This window comes from Ischnura elegans, chromosome 7 (assembly GCF_921293095.1).
Source record: "Ischnura elegans chromosome 7, ioIscEleg1.1, whole genome shotgun sequence".
NCBI lineage: Eukaryota > Metazoa > Arthropoda > Insecta > Odonata > Coenagrionidae > Ischnura > Ischnura elegans.
The window spans coordinates 59,448,364-59,471,380 of record NC_060252.1 but is presented as its reverse complement, the minus strand read 5'-3'; the positions used below and the strand labels follow the sequence as shown (position 1 = coordinate 59,471,380).

General features: G+C 38.3%; 1 protein-coding gene across 2 annotated transcripts in view; it reads left to right on the top strand.

Annotated features, from left to right (window-relative positions):
- LOC124162751 overlaps positions 1-23,017 on the top strand; it is a 1,072,747-nt gene that overhangs the window by 868,472 nt on the left and 181,258 nt on the right. For both annotated transcript variants that reach the window (XM_046539387.1, XM_046539386.1), the window contains one exon: positions 1,075-1,156. The gene's annotated coding sequence lies outside the window, so the exon portion shown is untranslated. The remainder of the gene's footprint in view (positions 1-1,074; positions 1,157-23,017) is intronic.

Here is a 23,017-nt window from a genome sequence, read left to right as displayed (position 1 = left end):
TCCGAATATTTGAATGGGAATCTAATTTGATTACTGAAGTCAATCATCAAATCATTCTTATTTTTAATTTAAATCTTTCTTCACAGGTTTTATTGTTATTTCCTCCTCAAGTCAGCTTATAATAGTTTCTAAGACAAAAAATTTGTAAATGCAACTTAATTCTCGTCTAACGCATTCATGGCCTCTCAAGACGGTCTTGGTGGAATTTTTAATCTAATTCTTCCTGTGTATTTTTTATTTTTATTTTTTTGCCAAAAACATTTACTTTACAAACTGATTATCTATTGTCCCTGGTCTTGATATATAGGGAGAAATTATGCTTGTCTCTTATTGAAGAAACAGATACCCGAGATTCTTACACGGCCTCGGTCTCCCAAATGTACGAGGCATATGACATAAAGTAAGGGCCGTTTGGTCACAGGAAAAAAAATACCACATGAAACACATTTATTGGCACTTTTGGTTGTGTACAAACTTACTTCACTTCTCTACATAATCGTCGTTCACTTCTAATCATTTTCCGTGCCAGTGCACTTTCTTCATCAATCCCTCTGCATAGAGGTTCGACGCCTGAGACTAAGCCACAGACGCATACTGATGTTAAAACCAATAACAAAATTCAAGATTTTCGTTGGCAACTCTTTGGCCACACACCGTACTGTCCTCACCTTGCACGTAGCGACTACTTCCTCTTCTTGCACTTGAAACAGTGGCTCGGTGGAAAACATGTCGAAACCGAAGAGGAACTCAACTGCGCGGGCGTTGGCAATTTGTTCAACTCTCAGGCGGCGAGTTTCTATGCTAGGGGTTGTAGAAGCTGGTGCAGCGATACGGAATATAATTAGAAGTGAACGACTATTATGTAGAGAAGTGAAGCAGGTTTGTACCCAACTGAAAGTGCTCAGGGACTTAATATCTTTGGCGTGTTAGTTGTTGTTACAAAAGGCATAATTCGTGTTCATCACTCTTGTTACTTTATTCTGCCCAGGCTCTCATCTGCTCATTATAAATGCAGTGTCTTGCCATTGCAATATTTGTTGCCATTTTTCTAATGTTTGTTGTTTATCGTTGCAGGTCACCTTGTGACTGGCACACGAAAATGTGGATTAATGTGCCATCTTCGGAGGTGATTTCTTTGACTTCTGTTGCTAAACAGGTAAGGTGTTCTGATAACTTTTTTTATTCATTATTTATAGCCATTCTAATAATTAAATCCTCGTTATGAGCACGTTGCACAATGTACTCGTACTGATTTCTAAACATAGTACAGGAGAAAAATGAAGGTTAAAAAATTTTGTAAAATTATTTAGCTATCCATTAAGATTGACGGTTATCTTTTGCGCGGATTTAACCTTAATTCTTTTCGACAGTGTTTGATGAATGTGTAGTTATTTTTGTAGGAGAAAGCTGTTCAAATAATTTTAATTTTTTTATACGCTCAGGTGGAGCTAAAGCGAATTCAGTTTTTATGTTGAGACTACGTAGGTGGCTGTCTCGCTGTGGAGTATTGCGTTAAAAAGAAACAAATTAACTTGCTCAACTACTCAAGTTTCAAATATATTCACTATCGTGATGTTTGTCAACAATATGGTACGCGTTTACTCTGTGATTGCTTAAATTCACAGATTAATGGTTTCCTTGCCAAAAAAACATTAACTTGCTCAACTACTCAAGTTTAAGATATTATCATTATCTTGATGTTTGTCCACAGTATACCTTGCTTTTACTCTTTGATTAATTGAATGCTTAGATTAATGGTTAGACGATAAACCCATTTCATTTCAGGGTTGCATGAAATGAAATGGGTTTGCATGTTGATGTTATGCTAAGAGTCTTGGTTAAATGTTTCCTCCCCGAGACATATTTCTATTGCCTCTTTCACTATTCGATTCCAGTATCCAAAAGATAGGCATACTATTTTGGCGATGTTAAAATTGACGGCGTGCGCCATATCTTAACACTGTTGACGATGAGGGAGTTTCTCATCGATACGTTGGCCTTAAACAGCCTTACCCTGTCCCAAACCCGAGAATATATCATCTAGCTATCCTTGGCGTTTATAAATATTGGCGGTAGGTTAAGCTAATTAAGTATGCCGGGACTCGCCACGGTAATAACTTTACGGAGTCTCCCGCATACACCAATCCGGGTTCGAACCCCGGTGAAGGCGAATGATTATTTCTCTGTGGATTTTTTGTAGCTTAATCTACTGACGCGTGCCATCGAATGTCAATGTTTCGAATGGGTTCTGAAGAGGATGATAGTAAAATATTTTATGGTTCCAATTTTGGTTGACGGCTTGTATAAAAAGTTTAATCGTTTGGCCGGCTCGTTAGTGTGATCTTTCGTATAGATTGAGGACTAGCGTAGCAGTCTGGGTTTTTTTGCGTCTTCTTCCAGGGAATCGTTCTTTCGTGGCCTTCCCGCTGTCGCCTTGTTAGTCTATCTGTTTATCACGTGAATGGATCCGGTTGCCTCATCGCCCCACTTTTAATCATGCCTCTGCTGCTTTCGATGCTTCGCTGGCGTGCCTTGCGTGTGGTCGCGGAAGCTTGGAAAAAGAGATGATGAAAGTATACGAATGGTGTGTGTGTGTTGGGATGATCAATTCATTCTTCGCGTGTATGTTTTGTTCCCACGGTTTTTTCATCTCTTCTATTTTGTTGTTTTGGGTATTTGAATCGGCTAATCCCTTAGAATCAGAAGAAAGATATCGTTTGGTTTATGTTTTACATGTTGTTTTGGGCTGGTTACTAGTTTCATTGCACAAATACAGTAATTTAAGAACATATTTGGGAGAGGCTAAGTAGGTATATGTCATTTTGATGAAAATGTCAAAGTATGCTCTTCTGTATTGTGCTTAACCGATTGACGGCCACATAAACTACGCTATTCATGCTTAAATTTACGGAATAGCCTCTGACAACCCGCAATATTACATTGAAAAGTGATCCGATTGAAGCGGATTGTTAAGTTATTAGCTTTTTTCGTTTGATTAGCTCTGTAAATAGTTACCCACAATGAAAAAATAAAAGAAAGGCGTTTTTCTCCTAGAGAAAAAAATGGAACCTTTTTTATATGATAGATCAAAAGCAAACTTTGTCGTATCTATCTTTATTTTAAAGTATCATGTCACGATTCCACCATGCTACCTCGTAAACCATTGATTTCATCTGCTTTTATAATTTGAGTAGTTGACTCATTGCACTTTGTCTTTATTTCATAGCTTGGCGAGTTTGCCTTCCTTTTAGGTAGGTACCTATTGGACTGTCCACTGGTACTGGCTCGACTCTGTTGCTATTTTCTCGCTTGAATTCCGTGGCGTCTGTACTGGGTGGTTAGGCAAGTCCTGCTGCCTAAGGTCCTTACACAGCAGGCACAAGTCTGTCTCTGTAGGGTCTTTTCCGTCGCTGACTGCAGATGTGGACGGATTTTAGACGACATCAAAGGAGGAGCGTGACTTAGTGCTTTTCTAAGTCAGGAATTCATCCGAGTCAGTATGGTGAAGCGGTATGCTAAGCAATGAAGTAAAACTTATAAATGCTCTTTAGTCTACGCTTCTATTTTAATGGAAACTGCTCGTATTTCGACAATTACCTACGCCAGGAAATACGTATTCGTCATTACCTACACATCAGAGTTGGTAATGACGCCATTATTATTTAAGTATTCTGCCTCCTAATTTAGGTTTCCATGGAGTACTTATGAAGTATTCTGGCAGTTTTCCCTTTCCTTCATGTACTTTCCTCTTCAATACACAATAAGGCCTACCCCCTGTCACTCTGTTATAATAAATCTTGTTCTCTTCATTTCTCTCCCTCGTTTCCCTAAGATTCTACTATCTAACATACATACCTTCTGTCTCCTCCGCATCTCATCTAGAAGCTGACTCTCATTCTTGCACTATATTTCCAGGCCCGACGAATCACAATGAAATAAGATTGAAAAATTTTCTACTGGATGCAGTGAGGATTCGTTTTCCACCAGAAAAATAATGGCCTTAAATAAATGTTTGTTCGAACTCAGCAGTCTAATCTGTTACAACGCGCACGTATGCGTTAGTATTCTCGTAATGGTTGATGGCTGAAGTCTTAACAACTCCTGCCACACGTTCATTGAGACGACTATTTGGGGTGGTATGTAGATTGGGACGGAACGTATTGATTTTGTTTTCAATAGAATTATGGACAACCTTAAAGTTTCACCCTCCTCTTTGTCCCGTTCATCATTTGGAGATTGGCGATATAAAATTACAGAAAATCTCTTATCTGCCGGGTTACGATGTCATATATTTGACTCTCTCCTTACTTATTGGTTGTTTTAAATTTATAATTTTTTGAAGCATAGATTACTTTAAAAATGTTATTTCTAACCTGTTGGCTTGTTCAATTCGTGCAGAAGAACACAGCATGTGTTTCTTTCCTTTCGCAAATGAAATGACAAGCGAAAGTACAAATATCAAAACGTTTCAACTTCCGCTGCTTATTTTTTAAATTTTCATTAATAAATTTTTAGCTAACTTAATGGCTCCATGATAGTCCGCTTATCTTATTTTCTTTTTAAGGTTTCATTTTCTTTAAATTGCAACCGTGTCCATTTTTCAAGGATGATGGGCTTCGAATTCAGGCTCATGACAGCTGCGTAGTAGGTAATTTTGGGACAGGCGGGGTGATTCCCTAAATGGTTGAATGAGCAGCAGTTTTTTTCTTCCTCCTTATGTCAAGGGCTTCCCCTTTTGCCTGAACTCGGAACATATGGAACGTAAGAACTTCGAAAGTTTGCCCTTTCCATTTCGTAACAGCCCCTCAGTCCTTTTCAATAGGCTTGCTATGCTCTCAAGTCGACTCTACTTCGTGCTCATATTATTACTAATTAGATGTACCATTTTTTTAAAGAGAAAGGACCAAAGCTTTCAATTGATAAACCTAGGGATGGCATGGTATGATATTTTGAGGAGGCGACCGACAGCTGAGGTCACTTGTGCTATGAAGGAAGGGTAATGATGAAAGGGTGGAAAGAAACCCGGCGTCGGCATTAGCCTGCTTTTAACGAAAGGCGACACGGGGAACAAGGCTTAGCGTCCCATCCGACGGACGGAGTGTTGCGCTTGAAACGTCTTCCACACAACATTCTGGCAGGGATCGGGTAGTCTCTGAAAATGATGAATTTTTCAATTTAAAAGAACGGTGTATTATAGTCTCTTAGCTTATCCTAAAGCGTCTATCACTAGTCATTTAGATTTCTTTTAAATAAATCCTGTTCTTATTAATTTTTTTCTAGCATAGATGTCGAAATGGGCCATATTATGATCTTCATACGTTGTACAGACCTAATAATTGTTGAGTCGGCTTAGGACAAAAATAGAAAAGAGGAAGAACCAAAGCTTTATATTGTATAATGAATTATGAATTTTACCATTTACAGAACGATGTACTACAATCCCTTAGATTTTACTAATGCATCTATTACTGGTCATTGAGAGTCCTATTAAATTCTATCGTAGCTTAGCTGTCAAAATTGGACCCTATTATGATCTGCTAACGTTTTACAGCACTTATGGTGTTCAGTTGGCTCAAGAAGAAAATGTAGAAGAGAAGGAACCTAAGTTTTCAATTTGTAGTAACTTCTGAATTTTACCATTTTCAGAATGGTGCTATATTATCCCTTCGCTTCGCCGAAGCCACAATAAAATAGAAAGTACAAATGGTAATTTCCTTACTTTAATATGAAACTCTACTACCGACCCTGGTTTCGACATTTCATGTAAGTTCAACTGATTCAGGTGTGATATAGTAGAAGTTTGACGCATGGAAATTAAAGGTAGTTGCACATTTTTCACATTCATTTAAGGCGTAGGTACCATTGAATTTTTTCTACTATTAATAATTTATGATACTTATACTTTTATTACTTTATAATTAGGGATGAATGATTAAATGACACATTAAATTATTGTGGAAAAGCACTGCTAGCATTTATTTCAATAATTCAAGACATTCTCTGTCTTTTTCTACGGGTCACAGCCGTGGTCGGTAGTGAATTTTTACATTAAATTGTGGTAATTACCATTTGTAGGTCATATTTTATCATGGATGTTACGCATTTCAACCAAGTAAAGCCAAGTAAACGATTTTCATACGTTTCTCCGAAGGCGTCTATTGCTGGTCATTTAGAGGGCTCCGCTCTGTGCGTATACTACCGACGCTGCATCTCCCGCAAGTTCACGCTCGGGCAACTGCGTGGGCGTGTGTAGGGGAAGGTTGGGCTGTGTTTACGGTCACGCTGCGTCCTGCCAGCGGCGTATGCCGTTTTGGTTCGTTCGTGCCGCTCCGCTGCCGCCGTGGAGCGGTCCGCTCTCTCGGAAGAGGGCTGCATCCGCTTCCCCACTCCCTCCCGCTCCCTCCATCCCACCCCAAACCACGGCTGACGGCGCCGACGAATATATCTGCATAATACGCCGCAGTCCGCCGAGTGAGTGGTGGAGAGGGAAGGTGGTCATTGTTCCTCCTTTTCCATCCCTCCAGCCGAAATTCGGCGTGACCGCTGTTACTGGCCCTCTGCGCCTTGTAGGCAGACGTACGCCCCTCCATCGCTGGCCTCGCCTCTAGATTATCTTCCACGCACCTCCTGTTTCTTGACCAAAATCTGGTTGAGCACGGCTGTGTCGATAGATGTGTTGCTCGTGAAAAGTGAAATTAATTTTGTGAGTGGAATAAGCATTTTTAGCGCTTGTGACGAGTTTTTTCGCTTAAGAGACATCCAAAAACTACATGGAAGCATATACTTGAACTAAGTTAAAATAATTTCTATATTGATTAAATGTGTTCCCAATTAAAGGTAATCCAAGGTTAGACATTTACAGTCAAGTTGACGAAACACTTTTAAACCACCCATGCCCTGGATAAAAGAGGTATTTTGCCTAATGGATAGAAGTGGGAATTTGTTTTTCCCTCGAACCATAAAGAACTTTAATAAATTCTAGTCGCAATTTCGCTAGAGTATTTCCTTTTTATAATTAAACGGCTGGCGTCCTAACACCACCTGCTTCACGCCTTTTAGGTGGCTTGCGGAGTACTGTGTAGATGCAGATGATATCCAGGCGGGATCCGAACCCACTACATCGGTTTGTCAGGCGAGGACCTACCGCCGCTGCCATCGAGGCCGGCCGGTACTTACATACATACATTGACCATAGGCGCTCATTTCAATTACCTACGCATATTTGGTGCTGGGAAGAGCGATCTATATATCGTCCTTCCGATTTTCGTCGAGCCAATGCCATCGTATACGTGGGGTTGAAGGCATTTGAATATCCCCGAAATGTTCGGAAGGTAGCAACATAAATTTGACCAAGTTCGGGTGGGGCACGGTTGTGCCTATGGATGTGTTGCTCGCGATATCATCATGAAAGATTTTGCATCCATTAAGATTTAAAGAAAGGTGGGTTATTCCTCCGCTCGTTGGGAGGTGAAACCAGGTGTGGTTTTTCAGCCTGTCCAACATGTTGGTCTTTTTTAGATGAAACTGAAATAAAACGTCAGAGGCTCCAATGATACAAGTAATATATATTATATTTATATTATTATAATGAATAGATGTTACAATGCCTGGGAAAATTATTACGCGCAAAAATAAACGTTTATTTAACACGCACGTCTACAGATGACACAGCATGACGCGGTTGATCAATATAGTGGACTAAGAATTGTGCACAGGTAAATGTACGTCTGCTAGCCACTTTTCAGCACGCAAGCCTACCCCAGGTACCTCTGTGATTCTACCGGTTGAGAGGTAGAACATTTTGCGTTTCCCCTCCCGTGACTCGAATTGAACTTCCCAGTTCCTCTTTAGCTCCTTGTAACTCCTATTACCTGACATTCTATCCATTTATCTTACTCTCTTCACAATGTTGATACTTATGCTTGATAGCACACCTGTTTTCGATAACAAACAAGCTCAATTGAAGGTCACGGTTAAATATCTACTATAGATAAAATTCAACGGTATAACACAATTGTGGATCAGAGCGAATTGATTACATTCTCCGATTGAGCGATCACGGATGTTTTGCATAGGTGTCATAACTGAACGGTTGATCTCCAACGGTTGACCATCAACGGTCGCCTATCAATCAGAAATAGATATTATCAGGTACTATTAAAGTAATTTACCGGTTAAGATGGCGCTGAAAATGTCTCAAAATTAATTTCACTCCACTGAAAACATTTCAAGGCTGTCGGTTGGCAATGATAAATGTCAGTAACCGCATGAAATGGCCGAGAAACTTTCATTTTCCTTAGAAGTAAAATACAATTTTCTCACACCAATTCATAATTACTAATTACTTTTCTACTTTCCTGCATGTTATTAGCATTTATGGCTAAAATGTTGGTATCGATATTTTACTTTGTTTTGATTTGCTCAAATAGTAAGCATTCGTTTCGGAAAAGGTGTGTGACATATTAACTTTGAAGTTCCAGTGTTGCAATTAATTCAGGAACATGCGCATTTTCATACTACATTGGGGGATCGCTGTAGCCCAATGGATTTTAGATGATGATCGAATAGACCGGCGTTCGTAGTCCGGATGAAAACTTAGGTCACCCACAAACGTAGTGCTAGGTGGCCCTGGAAAGGAAATGATTCAAATGCCTGTGACTAAGTATGAGTGAGCATGATCGGGAGTGATTTGTAACCTCATCAATCCGAAGCTACCTTGGAATCGTAATGCAGAGTAATTGATATTTTTAATGAATGATCTCTCAGCTAAATGACCAAATAGCCTATTCAAGGAAACTAGCACAATTTTAGTCTCTCTATTGAGTAGATGAAAAAATTATTTGTAAGACTTGGTTGACGCAGAGGGTATCTGGTGAGGTATTATCTTAAACGGGAAATTCAACCCGACACGACAAGGATTAACTTTTACTTATTGCCTCTCCTTGCTGGAGGAACTTCCCCGTGTAGGTATCACCTTTCATTGGGCGTGTACCCCCAGTATGTATAAGCCTCCATGATGATAGCCTACCCACCCGCATATCTTACGCCTGGAGAAGATTAAGATCGCGAGCACATCATCCTTCACTTTCCGTAATGATTTTTTCGCTCATTATATTCACGTGTGAGTTTTTTTCGAAGCGGTCGGATTGTGAGAGGGATTTGAAAACCTAGTCGCGGGCTCGAGAAATCTGTATCTGATACCCTCCGTACTCATATTCCTTCTCATCAGCAAGATAGAGCGAGGTTCATTACCACTAAGACTTACCTGCCGTCGTTCCGCGACACTAATAAGTCCCTCCCGCATTACCGTTGCCTTGAAGGTGTTGGGGGAGAGATATCCCTGATGAGAGATATCCCTGATATTATCGACATCCACATACAAACCCGTAATCCGCCTCAATAGGTGAGTGGCGGGGGTGTTATAAAAAGGAGATACCTGTACTTAGTTCCACGTAGCATTTATTAAAGTCCTTTATTGCTCGGGAAAACGAATTTTCATGCCTATCAATTCGCCTATAATATCTATTGGATATAGTTCTTCTCTTGTTCCATAAATAACTATCAGACACAGTATTAACTTAAATAATTATCTACTCAATCTTTAATTGTTCCCCGTTGTTGTCTCTTTGACTGATGGTTTTTATCCGTAACAAATAAACAACTGTTAACCCTTGACAACCCTTTTGCTTTTTTCTTTTAATTTAAATAGCAATCGATTAATTAATTAACTTCAACATTATCTATCTTAATTTATCGTTTCTGTCGGACCTAATAGTAAATATAATGATATTCTAAGATGATGCTCTGAAAAATATGTTCGTAGTAAATCAAGAAATCTTTGTCTAGCACGCAACTTCCAAATCTCGGTGTCCTATTTGGTAGGTATTATCTGAGGTTGAAAGGGTTAAAGAGTCATCTCATCCTATCTTTTTTTCCTTGGAAAACAATTACATTTCAACTAAGGTTTAAGACGGTCCCTATGAATATAATTGGGATGGCTGAAATATTTAATTTGTTATGTAAAGTGTTAGCCTTAAAAATTTGAGTGGAGTGATTATGCGTTATTGTGCATTTGCTTCCAATTAGAATTAAATTGGCTATATATTTTTGTGAATGCATTTGTATTGGCAAGATGAAAATGTCCCCCAATTGATATGTTGAACCAATTTTTTTCATTTTCAGAACTTCAATTTTCCAGAACTTGAAAATCAATCACGATAAAATCGTGAATGTCTTGTCTATTTCTATTGTTTTTTTATTATTTTTAGTTTACCTCCTTAAATTAATATATGATATTGGCATATTTTTTGCCCTGTATCTCAGTTTTCTGCTAGATCAGGATTAATATTAGTGACGATAAAGAAAGACGGTGTATGAGTAGAACTTGAAATACCAGTGGCCCTAAAATATTAATTTTCAATTAATTTTGATTGAACCTGAATATTCTGCGATAATTAGCGTTGTAAGTGCGATATATTCTGGCCCATATTGAATGGGTGGCCTCATTCGTGAGGCTTTATTTCTGGAATAAAGTCATGGCCGTAATTGCGATTAGACTTGATTCCATGCTTGTCTATGACAAAGTAAGGCGCCATACAGCCAACCGACCCCATTGCATTCCGGGCTTAATTTCCTCGTTGACTTTCCTGGTGTCATTTGCCATAGATATGGGCGCTTAGATCCTAGTAATTAGGAATTTTCTGGGATAGAATATGTCAGCGTTGCTTGAAGCCCCTCGCTCTGTAATCCTCCAATGAATATTAAACCTCCTGCCCTCATGTGGGCTAGGTATAGTCATCTTGACTATTGGGTTTTCATTACTGTGCAGTCTATAGTATTTTAGAATTAATCTTTCAAGGTTCCATCTTATATTTACGCCTTATATTAACTCTTTGAGTTCCAATCAATTTCATAGCTACTACGCTAAAATTGCCGAGGCTTTTTTTTCTGATTTTGCAGTAGCTAAAGATAAGAATTGTGTATCAAATGCAAGTGAAGGTAAATGTTCAAAAACACTTGGAAAACTTTATTATGTATGGTTTTAGTCTTTCAATGTATTATTAGAAGATATTTTAACTTAAATATGCTTTCAGTAATAATTTAAGCAAAAAATATATAATATTAAAATAAAAAGAATTTTAATTTGTAGGAAGAGCGTTGTTACGCTCTTAGCAGCTCTAGGGATACAGTGGGAAAACTATAGTGCTCCCTGGCACTCAGAGGGTTAAATTTAACGGTGATATTCATTTTATAACGCTGTATTCTCTTCACCATTGATTTAAATAGTAAAAAAATATTGAAATGTGTCAATGTTAAAAGGTTTGCCGATAGGAGAGAGGAAGGGAGAGCTATTGTAATGACTATTTCTTTCTTGCATCGTGCATCACTCGTAACTCTGCTTACAGAACAACAGAATTATTTGATTCCTCCAATATTCTTATGACAATATACCTCCCCCATAGTTGTGGGCATTATTCTGACTGTTCTAAACAAATTTTATGTGCCTGTGTGACTTATAAGGCGTTAACACATCAATCTACCTACTTAATCTTATCTTTTCCTAGCTGAAATGGAAACAAAGATACTTGAGAGCTAAGGACTTCTGCGCCATTTGCCATTTTTGGTTTTTATTTTCCAAATGGTCTACTATTATGCGATACTCATGTATGTTTGTAGCAACGCTATATAATTATGTGCATTTTGTCGTGGTGCATTTTTTTTTATATGAACCGGTATGAATGAGCAGAAGAAAAGTATGTCCATGAATTAGAGCTAGGCTCCAATAGGCGTGGTATTAAGATTGTCTCTGATACTGCCTAAACTGCGGTTTGTAAACTCCCAGTACAAGACATCTTCAGGTGAGGTGGGATTATTTCATAGAATTCATGAACCTCCCTTATAGCTAATGCAAAATACCAGGTAAAAATCGCTTTCATACCATTAATGTAATATTCTCATGCTTTAACTGGCGATTTGAAACCGTCTCATTCTCTATTTCCTGCGCATTAGTTCCTAATAAAACCAATCATTTTGAAAATTTTCCTGCGTGAAATTCTTGGTACGGCTATTGTTGAAGGAATTAATTTTCCCGTGAATGTTGATTTCATTCGATTACAATTTGTAGAATCGTGTCCCTAGTATGACTGGTTTAATGAAGCAATCGATTGTGTTCAACCTCAAAACCGAGTGCGTCTCTTTTAGATCTCAATTCATGGTAATAATGACATTATTTTATGTAACGTTCATTTGCTCTTTTCCGGTCACCAAAATTACGCCTGTTGTTCTTTGGTCGTCTGAATTTTGTCCTCGGGTAATCAGTATTGTAATTATGGCGGACTTCCCATGTAGTCGTCGATTTATTCCACACAATTCAATTTCTCATTGCTTCTATTCGTAATCTCCCCGACTACAACTCAGGCTTGAGCTGAGCTTGCCATTGCTTTGTGACAAAGAGTATACATGTGTTTGGAAATCTTCATGTAATAAAATTAATTCTGGAATCGATTATTTGAATTTATAATCACTTCCAGTGATAAGAAAGGTGATTGATTCGATGTCATGGGTCGTTGAATAATGCTTCAAATAGCCTACGTAGTCCTATTTTTGGTACGGTGAGTATCTATGCATAGTCCGGTATTTCTATATATCTTGCACAGGGTGCCTCAGGATTATAGGGAATTATTTTAAAAGAATATGGCATGGAATCTCTGAGGAAAGATGAAGTAATTAATTTTTGTACCATTTATCGATCGCTGAAGAGTCCTGCAGTTTGGTCACTCTCACATTAATTCTACCGAAACTGGTATTTTTGGAGCCATTAATGAGCTTAAAGAACGCTTCAGACGATATGATCATTTCTTTAAGCAGATTAGCAAATATTAGATGCTGAATGAAAGCACGTGTTTTTTCTTGGTCCACTTTGGATTCTTGAGATTGATTGATTGAAATTTGAATTTATAGACTAATTGTTCATGCGAGTTTTTAGTTTTGTGTAACACAAGTGTGTGCCGTTTTTTCATTTGTTATTGATTTGATTATTTCTATTTTTTAACTACTTAATTACAGCAGTGGCGGATCTATGGGGGCCTAAAGGGGCTATATCCCCCCCTTGAGTATCCATTTTACTCTAGGTGTATATGGTAATTTTTTCCCTGCTGGTGTATATGGTTATTTACTGCTGGAATATTTAACCCCACTTAGCCCCCACTCCCTTCTCCCTATCCTGGATCCGCCACTGGTTGTGAGTACAACTGAGGTTTTTTTTGGGCCTGTCATTACTCTGTGCTTAAGTTTTAATTCGTTGGGAAATCTTTGTTTTGTACACATAATTCTGGAACTGGGAATTGAAATTCGTAATGACTTTAAACGGTAAGGGACGTGATGGAGGTGTATTGAATTGGGATATCGGCAGTGGAATCTTCATAGGCGTATTTAATTGTCATTATACCTATTTATCCAGTTATTCCTCTGTCCCCCATTATTATTCTGTCTCCGAAGGCACATTTGCCCTTTTTATAGACTCCAATCTGGAGAAATATCAATGAAAAGTCCTTCTTTCACGCATATTTTAATGGTGTAATGATCTTCTGAAATACTCCCATACTATACCCTTCATATCTCCGCCCGCAGTCTTCGTAACGACGACCTACTGCGTCGAATTAAAGTCCGTCCTTCTCTCTCCCAGATATTCCTTTTATATAGACTGCAACACCGTTTCGTCTGTTGAACCTTCACTGGATTTCTCTACGCCCTTAGAAAAACTCAAGAGGCAGTTTCTGAGAGACTCCTGTTCCATTGCATTCATTTTTTAAATGTTTATTATTTGTTTATATTTTATTTTCGCTAGCTTTCCAGGTTTTAATGAGACACAAACAGCTGTAGTAATTTTCAGCACTACATTATTCGCGCAACCGGTTTTTAACGATTACACGTCATTATCAAGAACTGTCTCCATTAAATCAGTTGCGCGAATACGATGGTATGGAAAAATAATACGGCTGTTTGTTTCTTATTACGATGAATTTCCACAAAGTGAAATCGTCAGTAATCGATCTGATTTTCATATTTTTTGTTTATTAATATATGAGTACATAAAAATATAAAGGCTAAATTCGGATTTTTTGATTAGTTAAATTGGATTACTTTGTAGTTTTGAATGTAATATTTGCGAAATAAGCGCCATTTGAACTGCGCTGATCACAGTGCAGTTACCTCTTAAGGAGTACTCCATCTTTTTGAAACCAATACCCCTTAGCGTAACATTCTGGCAGCGCTACTGATTAGCCCGTTATTTCTCCTTCGTCTGCCTTACTCTCTCTCCGTGACTGCTTTTCGACTGATTTCCTCCCTTCCAACTCTCTCCTCCTCTTATTTAATCCTCTCCTCCCTCGCAACCTTCGTCCGATCTCTCATTATCTTGATGACTTCTCATTGCTCATCACTCATCCCGCCTATCCATTTCTCCGTAATTACATTTTCCTCCAACCTCCATCAAACTCTTTGCCCACAGCCACTTTCTCGTCATTCTTTTTTCGGGAACTAATCCCCGACTCATTTACCATCGGGCCTCGACATTATTAAATAGTGTTCCCTCCTCCTTTCTCGCTGGTTTCTTTTGTGGGCTAGTCCTGTGTCTTCCCTACCTTCTGGAGGCGTTGGTATTGCTATACTTTCTCGACGCCTTTAAGAAAACGCAGTACCACCGAGTCAAGCTCAGCGTACTCAAGAACAATATTCTTTGTTACCTTCATGCTTATGACAATGTACCTCCCCATAGTTAAGGCATTATTCTGACTGTTCTGAACTAATTTTATATGCCTGTGTGACTTATAAGACGTTAACATATCAATCTACCTACTTAATATTATCTGTTTCTACCTGAAATGGAAACAAAGATACTTAAGGGCTTACCAATTGCTTCTGCGCCTTTTTATGTGCCGTTTTAGAGATAAATACGTTTTTATTTTCCAAATAGTCTACTATTGCGCGATACTCATATACGTTTGTTGCAATGCTTTATTATTATGTGAATTTTTTCGTGGTGTACTTTTTTCGGAATCATTAGTCGTACTCAACGCTCAGGGGGCTGAAATCGATAGAAGGTGGACAAAATTAGAAATTACGATAGGAAGATACTCATTGGCCACGACATTATTAAATAGTTTTCCCCCATTCTCTTTTTCCATCGAACGCTGATTTCTTTTGTGGGCTAGTTCCTGTGTCTTCCGTACCTTATTGAGTATTGCAAGAGAACGCTGTATCAAAGATTAAGGCTCAACGCGCAATGTTCTGAAATCGATTGACCCATATGCGCCTAGAAAACTTTGTTGCTTGAGTTAGTGAAGATATTTTTATACGTTGAACCTAGGTCGCCTTTAGTTATGCAGTGGAATGTTTTGGCAATGCATCAACTTGTTTCATGGGAATGATCCGTAACCATGTAGTTACATTGGTCAGAATATAATGTTCAATTTATTTGGGTGACCTTGATATAAAGAATGAATCTTCAGAGCAAGCATATTTTTGTATTTTGGAAGGGAAAGTTGAAATAAACTATAGTGTTATTTTCTGTTTACTTTTCTGATATTTGCTTGTGATTTACAGACATTAGGTGTCCATATTGAATTTCTTGTTTCTTTCCGTCATTGGAATTATTTCGACTGGCTTCATAAACAAACTTATAAGTAAGTAGATTAAGCTATTGCAAGCTTCAATATAATATTTGTGATAATTCAACATGAAAAATTAGAGTGAGTTTTTGTCAACATTCTCATATTCTCACAATGGTATGATGTAGCCACATGGCTACAGTGGTCGAAAATGGGTTAATGGTGGAAATAATTATAACTGACGTTTTGTACGTACGGACCGCTAAGATTTGCAAAAAATAATCAAAATTGATTGTCAATCAATGAATCGGATAAAAATATATACATGTGCGATAGAAATACTACGTTGGGTAGATAAAACCATGCCAGCACGAAAAGATTTTCAGGAAATGGCGGTTTTAATTTCCTTTGTAATCTTACCGAGTTTGCTAATTTGAATGGTGTTTTATTCCATGTTGAAGCTTTATATTTATCTTATAGTACAAAAAATAGCTGAAAACATCTTGTATTATAGATTTTTAGTGTAAAAATTGTCTCGTTTGTGATCTCTGTCTATTTAATATCGCGAGATCACCTCCATATATCCTTTCTTTATTCAAAATCAAACTTTGGAGTTACTGGAGTATCCTATTACTGTTGATCTGGCCCAGGTAGCATTCGTATTGGTTCTCTCCTAACTCCTGTAATTATAATGAAAATATAATATGGACAATGATTTGTCGCCTCCATGATTCTTTTCCCTCATCGTGGTGCATTACAGATTAGATTAACATTCGGAGTTTATATATGACTCGTGTTATGCGTAGCAATGAATGAATGTTCTCCGTGGGAGTAGTGAAATTGTCATTGATTGTGTAAAATCTTTTTCCTTACGTTCAGACGTGAAATTATCTCATCCTGGCATCATGGTCGCCATATCCTAGCATGCGCCATGTTTCGTATGAGGATGGTGAATTAACGCATTGTCTCATTTTTTCATTCACATCTCGGTTGTTTCATTTCAGCACTCAGAGTGGCAGTAGGGTTTCTCTTCCTTCTTAGTGATAAAAATGATAAGTTATATGTTAGTCTTGGGTTTTATTTTCGAGGCGCGGCGGCATTGGGGCTAAGTCCCATTTGACCGTTTCCTGGAGCGAAGACTGTCACGGATTGCCGCCGGTGTGACCTGTAGTTAATTTTCCCGGGTCGCGACGTGATTCTTCCTTGTCCTCTGCCCTCCCATCCCCTTTCTTAGCCACCGGAAAAATCTTCCACATTCATTTCTAGTCGAGTGTCCCTCCATATTGCTCTCTCCCACCCGACAATTGCCGTTTCCTAGCGAAGAGAAAGAAGTTTAAGTTGAGCTACTTGGGGAAAAAATGCTCCAAGTTGTTCAACATAACCATGGCTATGTCGCTGGGAAAATGAGGATGTATTTTTAATCGCTAAGCCAACGCGTGCCGTGGAAGTTCCTTTTTGGCTTTAACGTTGTCACTTGCATGACATTTTTTTCTTATTTTTATTTATCATTGTCAAATTCGTCTTCAAATTCTTTTTTTTAGGATCTTTCTTCTCATTAAGTCCGAATAAGTGAACTAGAAATGGAGCTTGCTCAAGTGTTATCGAGATGAGGTTACGCTTCGGATTCTCTTCGTTAGCAGTGAAGCTTCAAATTTTTTAGCTACCTGATCTTTCTATCATCCGACTGTCATTTCTAGCCTATTTTGGCCGAATTCCTCTCACTTCTGGAACAACCTGTCCCCCTTGCGTCCCCAGGTAACCTTTTGACCTCTCACCCTGACCCGACCGCTTTTATTCTAGCTCTTTGATTTCAGCGGTGTAAACATATGGCACCATCCCCCCTGGTGACGGCGGCATAGATTGTATTTCTTTATTTCCACGTGAACGGCACCTAGCGCGAACCCACCGGTTTTGATTTGTGCGAAACCAGTACTTTCTAGTACCAATGACGTCGGATACATTTCAGTTTCAAGTAATTCATACCGATTACTTTTCACTCTCGATTGTTAGTTGTATCCACTTTCTTTTACAATGCCAGGTTTTCTTTTAGCACTCGCGATTCCTGGTTGTATCCACTTACTAATACAATGTTAGCAGTAATTGCGAGTACTCTGTACACAAAACTTTAGTTTTTAAGGAACTAGTCGCTTTTAAGTGTGCCGTGAAAAAACTACTTTTAAGGAAATTATTCTATAGTGTGGATGACTTTTTAATGTAAAAAAATTTAAGTGTGTAATTGAAATGTGTTCACAAAAAAAAATTGTAAACTGTATGTATTTATATATTTTTTTATTGTTTTGTTATTTGAGCATTGTTTTTCCATTCATATTGTGTAATACATGTAACATCCTTGACAAAGCCATGCATAATGCAAATGCTTACGGTGACTTAATAAATCAATCAATCAATCAATTTTGAAAAGGTGAGCACCAATCCCTTTGTAGCGGTGATAGATATTTAAACACATTTTTAGTACGATGGGATGTATTTGCTTCAGTCTCCCAGGCTTAGTTCAATCGTTGGGCCCCACTTCGACGATGGAAATTCAATACTTTGTCTTTGATTACCAAGCTTTTTTTGATTACCAATCACTTATCATCTACCTACGATCCGTGATCGCAAAGTTGGCGAAAAATAATCAATGTTAGGCGATCAAATTTTTTTTTAATCTGATGAAGATAATGAAGTGTTGATATTAAACATTGGCCTTCGACCTACAACAGCTAGTTCATGATCGAAACGTAAATGGTATCAAATCTATCTTATGCTATCTCCAAGAAACATTCTGTCTGATAGTCAATCGTATTAGTCGGTCGTTTAAACAGGGTTTTTATTACAAGAACGTATCATTCTTTTGATACTACAAGTTCCTATCCATTGCGTCGTTCTTGAGATTGACATACGCTCTCTCTCTCTCCTCAGAAAATCAATTACCTTTCGTCATGTTGACATTACAAATTCTAGAGCCATAATGTCATACTCGATGCTATTTTCTATTTTTTTACCTCTTTAATTTTCCCAAACTTTCCGTTCGGCCGATTTTCTTGCATGGCTGGGCTAGGGACTGTAAACTAACCTTGGCCACTTCATAGACGGATTTAGGGGATGGGCACGAGGGCCCTGGCCCTCCCCCGCCAGGCGCTGAAAAATTAGACAAGATTTCTAATACGGTTATTATTACGCTCGTTCTATTTTTGTTTTACGGAGTCCTAATCATTTAATTTAATATTAATAACTTTCATATCAAAATACAGATAATATTGTGTACAGTAATTGTTGTATTTTGTTTTTAATCTGAAATATGAAAAAATATCATATTTCATAATAATCAGAAAAAAATCCTGCATCCGTCCCTGGCCATTTTTTATTGGGATTGGTTATGTTATATATCTGCGTATGGAAGCCTGCATGTAAAATCGCGAGTTAAGGCTAAACTCTATTCTGCGTATTTGTATATTGACGTTTTCAATTTCAAACCATGTTTTTTCAGTTTTCTCCCCTATTACTGAGAAGTAGTCGTTGGTTTCCTCAGTGGTGCATGCCTTATATTTGCAAGGGACCGAATAATTTACGCCGCCCGACTTTTTTGGCGGATATTTCGCGCTAATGTGCATGCGACCCTTTTTTGCTCTACGCTTTCTAACCCTACGTACCCTGTCCGTCCTCTTTTAATATTTTTTTTTCCTTTTTGCTTTTATTTTTTTATATCGGACCTCTCCATTGCCTTGTATCCCTCTTCCATTTTTACGTCCAACCGCCCGAAATCTCCCACCCCTCTGTCACGTGACCTCTTCCTCCAACTCCCCTCCCTGAGGCGTTGCCCCCGGTCGGAAGCCAAAAACCCCTTTCCCTTTCGTCTCTTCTCTAGTCCCCTACTATCCCCATACCCCTCTTTCCCCTTCCTCTTGATATCCACCGCATGCCGTCTCAACACTCTAGCGTGTATGCAAAATGAAAGGTCCTCTCCCAGCTCTCTCTCGCCTAGCCCATTTGGGTACGAGGGGTCTGGGTGTGAGCGAAAAAAATACTGTTACCGGCCTATTTCCATCCACGTAACTCTCCAAAATTCCGGGGAAAAAAAGGCGAAAACTGCCTCTTCCGTCCGCTTGCTGTGCCTCGATTTTCGTCGTTCTTTTTTTACGTTCGTCCATGGCCTCGCATTCTCTGCTTTGTCCCGTTCAGGTTCCGAGTTTTTGCGTACCTATCTGTGGCGACCGTAAGTGGTGCCATCATATTTTGTATTATTGTCAAGGAGGCCGAGATATTTGTTTGTTATTATGTTTATTAGTCGTTTAAGTAACGAGGAAGTGCTAAGAAGAATGGGAGAAAAGAGGAGTCTTCTAAAACCCTCGAGCAGAAGACGGGACAACTAAGTTGGCCGTATTATGAGACACGATGGTCTGATGAAAACAATTGTAGAAGGACAGCTGTAAGGGAAAAAGGGCAAGGGACGGCCCGGAATGAGTTACATAGTACAGGTTATAAAGGATGTAAAGAGAAGAAATACGTCGCTATGAAAAGGCTAGCAGGTAGGAGAGAGGAATGGAGAACTGCGTCAAACCAATCTTAGAATTTTTGACTGCTGATGATGATGATGATACATCTAATCAGCGACTAGATTGTAAAAGGGCCTTGCTTATGAAGTACAAATAAATTAATTATGCAAACGTAGAGATCGTATGATTTATTCATCTCCACATATATTTCTTCTTTTCTTTTGTTACTATTCTAGTTTAAACGGTTATCGTTACCGCGTTATCGTTTTGTTCAGTATTATCATCACTTGGCTATTCGTTTTAGACGAGGAATGTCTCGTGCGAGTAAGAGTACCCTGTAAAGAATTACCCTAAATTACCAAGCATATCGCACGCTCATGCATAACGTGCAGAATAGCCATCTGCATGTATACAAAATTAAAATTATTGCGTACACACATATATTTCACGCAGACACCCGCATAGTCTTGATTAATGAAATTACATGCCCTTAATAATGCAAAGTGAAGAAAAATCCTGTCATGAAATTTTAACCCTGGATAGGTGATGTCAGCAGGAACCAACATTAACGATAATGTTTTGGTCGAAAACGCACCATTTTTAAACTACGGAAAATTTGCGCCAAGCGTTCTGATTGGTCGTGAGTTTACCCTGTTGCAGGATGCCTTGGTGACATCGCGATCTCCATCAGGTATTCGAAGTCATTAGTTGTACAGAACATCCATGAACAATCCTTTTCCCTGTCTCCTATTTCGTCGCCCTGGGTTTTTAAATCTACCCTTACTTTTGCTGCCCCATTTGCCTCATGTGCTTCACACCCTCTGTTTTCAAAATGTGTCCATGTACCTATCGTCCTTTTTGCCATCGTCCCTTTACATTCCTCCGAGTAGGTTTGCCCTCAGCTCTATAGTTGGCGTAATTACGTTGTCGTTTTGCGGATTTGCTAGACATGTTCCTGGAATCATTAGATGTTTTTCGAGTGGTGAAGATCACACAATAATACAATCGCCCCTCTACTAAATTATGTGGAAGCAATAAAATACCCGCCCCTAAATGAGATGGTATATTTGAAGTATGATTTTCACTCAAGAAATATCCAAATTAGTGCACAGATGCTATAAATGAGACATCCAGAATTATTTCTCGATACCACATGCACAGCTTTGGATATTTTTATAATATGCATAACTTGATGTGAATTTTCTGCAGTTTCCCCCTTAAATTTGCTGTCACCCACCGGAAATTTCAATGATTTTACCTAAACAGTCGCCGTATATGTCACTCACGGGTCGAGCTCTAATTGGGGCTGTTGACCGATGTCCATATTAATGATGATATGCTCTATAAAAATCATAAATTTTCAAAGCTATTATTCGCTGTATACAGCAACTATTGAGAGTGAATAGATCGGTGACAACAAAAAACAAACTACCTTGGGGCGGACCGGAAACTCGCATGAAAACCCTTTTTTTCAAGTCTTCGTGTCCATCAAGGCAATATTTCATTGCATTTATGTGTCGGCAATAGGCAGAGTTCAATTGTTGCTGGCATTTAAGTGAAAATAAAATTTACTTCTTCTAAAAAATTGGGTAGAGACTCGAAACGTTTCAACGAGTTTGGGAGTGATTATTTCTAAGCATATGTAACGATAATCGTCGCCAAAGAGAGGAAGAAATGTAGACTTTACTACATCTAGTCATCGCCTCTCTTAAGCGGTCTGTTATCATGGCATATTTAAATTTGGAAGACATTTTATGGCCCTTGAAAACGTAAATTTTTTAAGAGGGGAGTCAATTTGGGAAATGGTTGTGGCTGAACAATTTTTTTGCCTTCCATGATTTGGTGCACACATTACTCCTTCGCTAAATTGTTCCAAATTCACTATCCTTGCAAAATATTCCACGAAGGGCCAAGAAACATCAACCAAGGTAATAGGTTCTTTATCGGATTACATGGAATACTTTTGCATTCCTTAGTTTATCTTAATGTACGGAAGGTCGTGCATTTCGATACGCTCTTTTAGGGACGAGAGTAGCCAGGAATTATGAAGGGGTTATTCTGCATTTTAAAGAAAAGTTGGGAAACAAGATTTATTCATCGATTTCGCGAGACAAATACTGGAACGTCAGTAAGTTAAGTATTATGTACTTAATGAGGTACGTTTTTCCATTGTAGTGGCTCCAATTATTAATGAGCAGGCTTCCAGCTAATACTTTGATGCCACGACGCTGATTCCATTAAAATCTAGTTTTGGCTTCGCTAATATTGTGACAGTGGAGCAACGTACTAATTTGTAATATCTTTTCTATATACCTTCGGTAATATTTCTTAATCGTTCTTAATTGTTTGACCTTGTGACAGGGCTTCACTTATTGATCTTCCTTTTTAATGCAATGTTTTAGCTTTAGTTCGGTATTATAAATAGTTCTCTTTATTTTTGTGAATATTAGTATGTTTTAAATATAACAATCTTAATATATCAATGGTTATTTTTTTAATTTAGCGACAGGAATAGCTTTTTAAGAAATGTGGTATTCTGCGAATTTAATGAATATTTTCGAGAGAAATTTATGATGCGACTAGCACTGCAAAGTTGCTATTTTCAAGGAATCAATACAGTTCATTCTTCACTCTTAAAATTTAAATACTTGAGAATTTTTTTTGCGTCTGTGCAGATAATACCGATTTTTAATAATTATACCGAGAAATTTTCATATCTCTTACATATTTTCATATTCTTTCAATAACCGCTTGTCTTTTCAATCGCCATCGAGAAATTATTTTTTTGGTTCATACACTCTATTAAAAAGCTCCCGATTCATCATCTTCGTTTCACCGAAAAATTTCCCTCCCGGCCCGGCTCTTTTCATTCCCATCCCGGTTTTAATGAATTATATTCATTCTCCGCCGCTA